The sequence below is a fragment of the Polyodon spathula genome, chromosome 36 (assembly GCF_017654505.1).
Source record: "Polyodon spathula isolate WHYD16114869_AA chromosome 36, ASM1765450v1, whole genome shotgun sequence".
Lineage (NCBI taxonomy): Eukaryota > Metazoa > Chordata > Actinopteri > Acipenseriformes > Polyodontidae > Polyodon > Polyodon spathula.
In genome coordinates, this window is record NC_054569.1 from 799,312 (window position 1) to 804,663 (window position 5,352).

Consider the following 5,352-nt stretch of genomic DNA (forward strand, 5'->3'; position numbering starts at 1 on the left):
TAGATCTTGTCTCTCCCCTTCTCTCTTCTCCCTCTTTCCTCTCACTCCCTCTCCTCTCTCCTCTTTCCCCTTTCCCCTTCTCTCTTCTCCCTCCCTCTCCTTTCTCCCCTCTCCTCTCTCTCCTCTCTCTCCCTCTCCTCTCTCCCCTCTCCTGTTCTCTCTTCTCCCTTCCTCTCCCCTCTCCCCTTCTCTCTACTCCTCCAATCTCACCTCTCCCCCTTCTCTCTTCTCCCTCTCCTTTCTCCTCTCTCCCTTCTCCCTCTCCTCTCTCACCTCTCTCTCCTCTCTCCCCTCTCACCCTTTTCTCTTCTCTGTCCTTCTCCTTTTACCATCTACCCTCTCCCCTTCTCTCTTCTACCTCCCCCTTCTCCTTTCTCCCTCCCTCTCCCCTCTCCTCTCTCTTCTCCTTCCTTCTCCTTGCTCCCCTCTCACCCTTTGCTCTTCTCCCTCCCCCTCCTCTCTCCTCTCTCACCACTCCCCCTTCTCTCTTCTCCCTCCTTCTCCTCCTTCCTCTCACACCTCTCCCCTTTCTCGCTTCTCCCTCCCTCTCCTCTCTCCCCTCTCCCCATTCTCTCCTCTCTCCCCTCTCCCCTCTCATTATCTCAGATCACTCAGGGCATCTTATCGCTGGTAAACACCTGTCTGCAATTAAAGGCAAATCTCTTCCTGACTTCATGAGTGAAACTCTTAACCTGGTTCAATAAGGGCACCGTCGGCTAGCTCAGATCTTTAATGCTCCTCCTGTCCTTTCATCCCTGAAAAAAAAAGAAAGCTAAAGTTCAGATGCCTTTCTGCGGCACACATGAGTCCCCAAACAGCAGCGACTTCAACACATTTCTTTATTTCAAAGCTTCTGGAAAGGATCAGTGCAGCCCCTTATAAACGCTTCACTTAGGAACACTAGCATAGCAAAGTGCGATACAGCACAGTGAAAGAATCGTAAAGCCCACAGGGGTATGGTAAATCATATTGAAAATAAAAACATGGTAAACTGATAAATGCATAGTGGAACCATGGGAACAAACCTGAGGAAACACCTGAAATCACTGTGCACATTGACTGTGGTCAGTGCTGCTAAGAGGGGCTGTGCTCTGGTTTCAAGAGCGTCCTGGTGCGGCTCATCCAGGAGATCAAATCAAATATATACTGATTGCTGTTTGGTGGTATAGATGAGGGCACTAGGGAAAGTAACACATATGATATGTTGATATGCTGATAACAGGCGTGTTAAAAGGAATTGCTCAGATGTTCCAGGGATCAGAAGATCCCCAATACAGAACCAGTTTACTTAGCTTTAGACATTCTTTACAGTATGATTGAGGAAAAACCCCCAACCCCAACCCCAACCCCATCCCCATCCCTAACCCAATCCCTAACTCTAACCCCAACCCAAACCCCAATCCCATCCCCATCCCTAACCCAATCCCTAACTCTAACCCCAACCCCAACCCCATCGCTAACTCCATCCCTAACTCTAACCCCAACCCCAATCGCTAACCCTAACCCCAACCCCATCCCTAACCCTAACCCTAACCCTAACCCAACCCCAACCCCAACCCCAACCCCAACCCTAACTCTAACCCCAACCCCAACCCCATCGCTAACTCTAACCCCAACCCCATCCCTAACCCCATCCCTAACCCTAACCCTAACCCCAACCCCATCCCTAACCCCATCCCTAACTCTAACCCCAACCCCAACCCCAACCCCAACCCCATCACTAACTCTAAACCCAACCTCATCCCTAACCCCATTGCTAACTCTAACCCCAACCCCAACCGCATCCCTAACCTCATCGCTAACTCTAACCCCAACCCTATCCCTAACCCCATCCTTAACGCTAACCCCAAGCCAAACCCCATCCCTAACCCCATCACTAACTTTAACCCCAACCCCATTCCTAACTCTAACCCCAACCCCAACCCCATCCCTAACCCTATTCCTAACCCTAACCCTAACCCTAACCCCATCCCTAACCTTATTCCTAACCTATTCCTAACCCCATCCCTAACCCTATTCCTAACCCCATCCCTAACCCCATCCCTAACTCTTCAGTTGCAGTGAACTTAACGGCCTGCTTAAACTCCTCTGCAGATGTTGGGATTTTCTTTTTTGTTTTGTTAAAATAATTTGCTGGGAATTTTCACAAGAAGCTAAACGACAGCAGCCAACAGCTGGGAAACAGGTGCAAGAGAGAGAGAGACAGCCCAGAGGAATCATGGGAAAGGAAGCAATGCCAAAACAACACCCTCCACAAGATGTAGCTCTGTGCTTAATTAAATCACTGGGCTGAAGTGTGGAAGGCAGTGGGTTTGAGGAGCTCAGTGGTTAGATAAAGAAAGCGCTGGGCTGCAGTGTGGAGGGCAGTGGGTTTGAGGAGCTCAGTGGTTAGATAAAGAAAGCGCTGGGCTGCAGTGTGGAAGGCAGTGGGTTTGAGGAGCTCAGTGGTTAGATAAAGAAAGCGCTGGGCTGCAGTGTGGAAGGCAGTGGGTTTGAGGAGCTCAGTGGTTAATCAAAAGCATCTGAGCATCCAGTATGCAACACAAATTTCCTACTGTGCAGCTGCACTAATAATTTAAAAATAATGGTAAATACATTCACATGAAAGAATTCCAACAGGTTTACGCAGGAAAAAAAAAGACAAAGAAAAATAAATTAAATTTCAATAAACCACTGTGTCTTTTAAAGAGAAGTAAGTGTTCCCTTCCATGTAGACTCCTGACTCACCACTTTGAGGAGCAACAGAGCTCAGTGTCAGGAGGGTAAATCTCCCCCCTCCCCCATCATCAGAAAAAACCCATCATGAAGCTGAGCTACGATGAGCTCAGTGCTCGGCAAGCCCTCTAATTGAAACCAAACTTACTTCCTTTTGTGAACAAACATGGCAGGCAGGCAGCAGAAATGGGTCGTTTTTTCCGCTCCTGCCAAAGGCTTAAGCATCTGCAGGTGTTTTTGGAATGCTAAGGGAATTGGGGGGGGGGGGGGGGGGGTTATTTTTTTCCCTTCTCGTTTTCTCTATCTGGGGGTCATTAGTTTTAGTTTTTTTTTTTTTTTTTAGCATTTGCTCCAAACTGATCGTTCCCTCCTCACTGCCCCCCCCCGTGTTTTTAGATGTCTTTAATTTGTGTTCTTTGGCATGGTTTAGGATCTCCGTCCTCAGGGGAAGATCAGTTGAGTAACCTTTGATTAATGTTGGGACTGAAATCTTTATCAAGTAGTAAATAAAATCCACAACACTCACTCCTCTCTCATTCCTCCTCTCTCTCACACACAGACGCACAGGAATGTGCAGCGAGAGCGTTGTGCTCACATTACCTGCACGCTGCTATTCGAAACTCCAGTAGTCAGGAAGCGTGGGGCTGAAATAAACGTTTCTGCATTAAATGTTCTCTCTAAAAGCAACTTCTAAGTTGGCAAAATGAAGTTATGTGGTTCTGGTCGGCATAACACATCTTTTTCAAGCAGTTACCTTCATTGGTTAGCACAGTGTAAGCTATACATTCACACACTAACAGAAACACAGACAAAGACGTACACAAACACAGACAAACACACACTCAGACAGAGACACACACACACACACACACACTGACACACAGGCTCTCAATCACAAGGCTGAGGCATTTCCCCTTTTCAATTGCCCACTCTCTCAATGTTGTTCCGCCCCCTTGCAGACCGGCATTAACCACATAATAATAGTAATCATAATCGCCTTTAAAGGCTTTCACATTGCCTTTGTTCTGCCAGCCTGCTGCAGCCCGGGCTTCGAGGGGTGAGAGGCCAAGGCATTAGGTCTGAGGCAGTCCACAGTGTTCCCTTAAGTGGTTCAGTCCCTAAAAAGAAATAATTGCCTTGACCCTGTGCACCAGAGGACCTGCAGTTCAGAAAGAGGCGGGGGTTTAAACTCGCGCTGGGAATACGGAATACACGGATACGGGAATACAGGAAAATGGGAATATAATTCCAGCTGCAGTGGGGCCATGTTCCGGAGAACCAGCGATGAGAGACCTGATTCAACACTGAACTGACCTGATTGAACTGTTAACATGAGAGATCTGATTCAACACTGAACTGTTAACATGAGAGACCTGATTCAACACTGAACTGTAACATGAGAGACCTGATTCAACACTGAACTGTTAACATGAGAGACCTGATTCAACACTGAGCTGTTAACATGAGAGACCTGATTTCTGTTAACATGAGAGACCTGATTCAACACTGAACTGTTAACATGAGAGACCTGATTCAACACTGAACTGTTAACATGAGAGACCTGATTCAACACTGAACTGTTAACATGAGAGACCTGATTCAACACTGAACTGTTAACATGAGAGACCTGATTCAACACTGAACTGTTAACATGAGAGACCTGATTCAACACTGAACTGTTAACATGAGAGACCTGATTCAACACTGAGCTGTTAACATGAGAGACCTGATTCAACACTGAGCTGTTAACATGAGAGACCTGATTCAACACTGAACTGTTAACATGAGAGACCTGATTCAACACTGAGCTGTTAACATGAGAGACCTGATTCAACACTGAACTGTTAACATGAGAGACCTGATTCAACACTGACTGTTAACATGAGAGACCTGATTTCTGTTAACATGAGAGACCTGATTCAACACTGAACTGTTAACATGAGAGACCTGATTCAACACTGAACTGTTAACATGAGAGACCTGATTCAACACTGAACTGTTAACATGAGAGACCTGATTCAACACTGAACTGTTAACATGAGAGACCTGATTCAACACTGAACTGTTAACATGAGAGACCTGATTCAACACTGAACTGTTAACATGAGAGACCTGATTCAACACTGAACTGTTAACATGAGAGACCTGATTCAACACTGAACTGTTAACATGAGAGACCTGATTCAACACTGAACTGTTAACATGAGAGACCTGATTCAACAAACTGTTAACATGAGAGACCTGACTAACTGTTAACATGAGAGACCTGATTCAACACTGAACTGTTAACATGAGAGACCTGATTCGACCACTGCCAGTCTGAGTATTCCAGCAGTGACTGGTGATTTGGGATTTGGAATAAATATTTACTGGGTTCTAACTGGAAATCTCCAGGCTTACAGCAATCAGGCTGGCCACAAACCGATGATCACGCACCCCAAGCAAGTATCCTAGCTGCTGTAGAAACAAACCAGGCTGATGGTCATGGTCATGGTCATGCAATCCGGAGCATGCAGCTCAGAATCCCAGGAGTGCTGAGTTGGGGATGTGAGATTTTTCCCTACAGCTCACAGTGACCTACAGGAGAGAGGCGATCTGATCTATAGGAATGCCAACGACCGCCCGTTGCTCTTCAGC

The 5,352-nt window shown here is 46.6% G+C and overlaps 1 long non-coding RNA gene across 1 annotated transcript; it reads right to left on the reverse strand.

The window, feature by feature from the left end:
- Positions 1 to 4,043: 4,043 nt before the first annotated feature.
- LOC121303924 lies at positions 4,044 to 4,939 on the reverse strand. The gene is made up of 3 exons (XR_005947891.1): positions 4,630 to 4,939; positions 4,211 to 4,573; positions 4,044 to 4,153 (listed from the first exon to the last, which is right to left on the reverse strand). It is a non-coding gene; the product is annotated as an uncharacterized LOC121303924 (long non-coding RNA).
- Between the last annotated feature and the right edge of the window lie 413 nt (positions 4,940 to 5,352).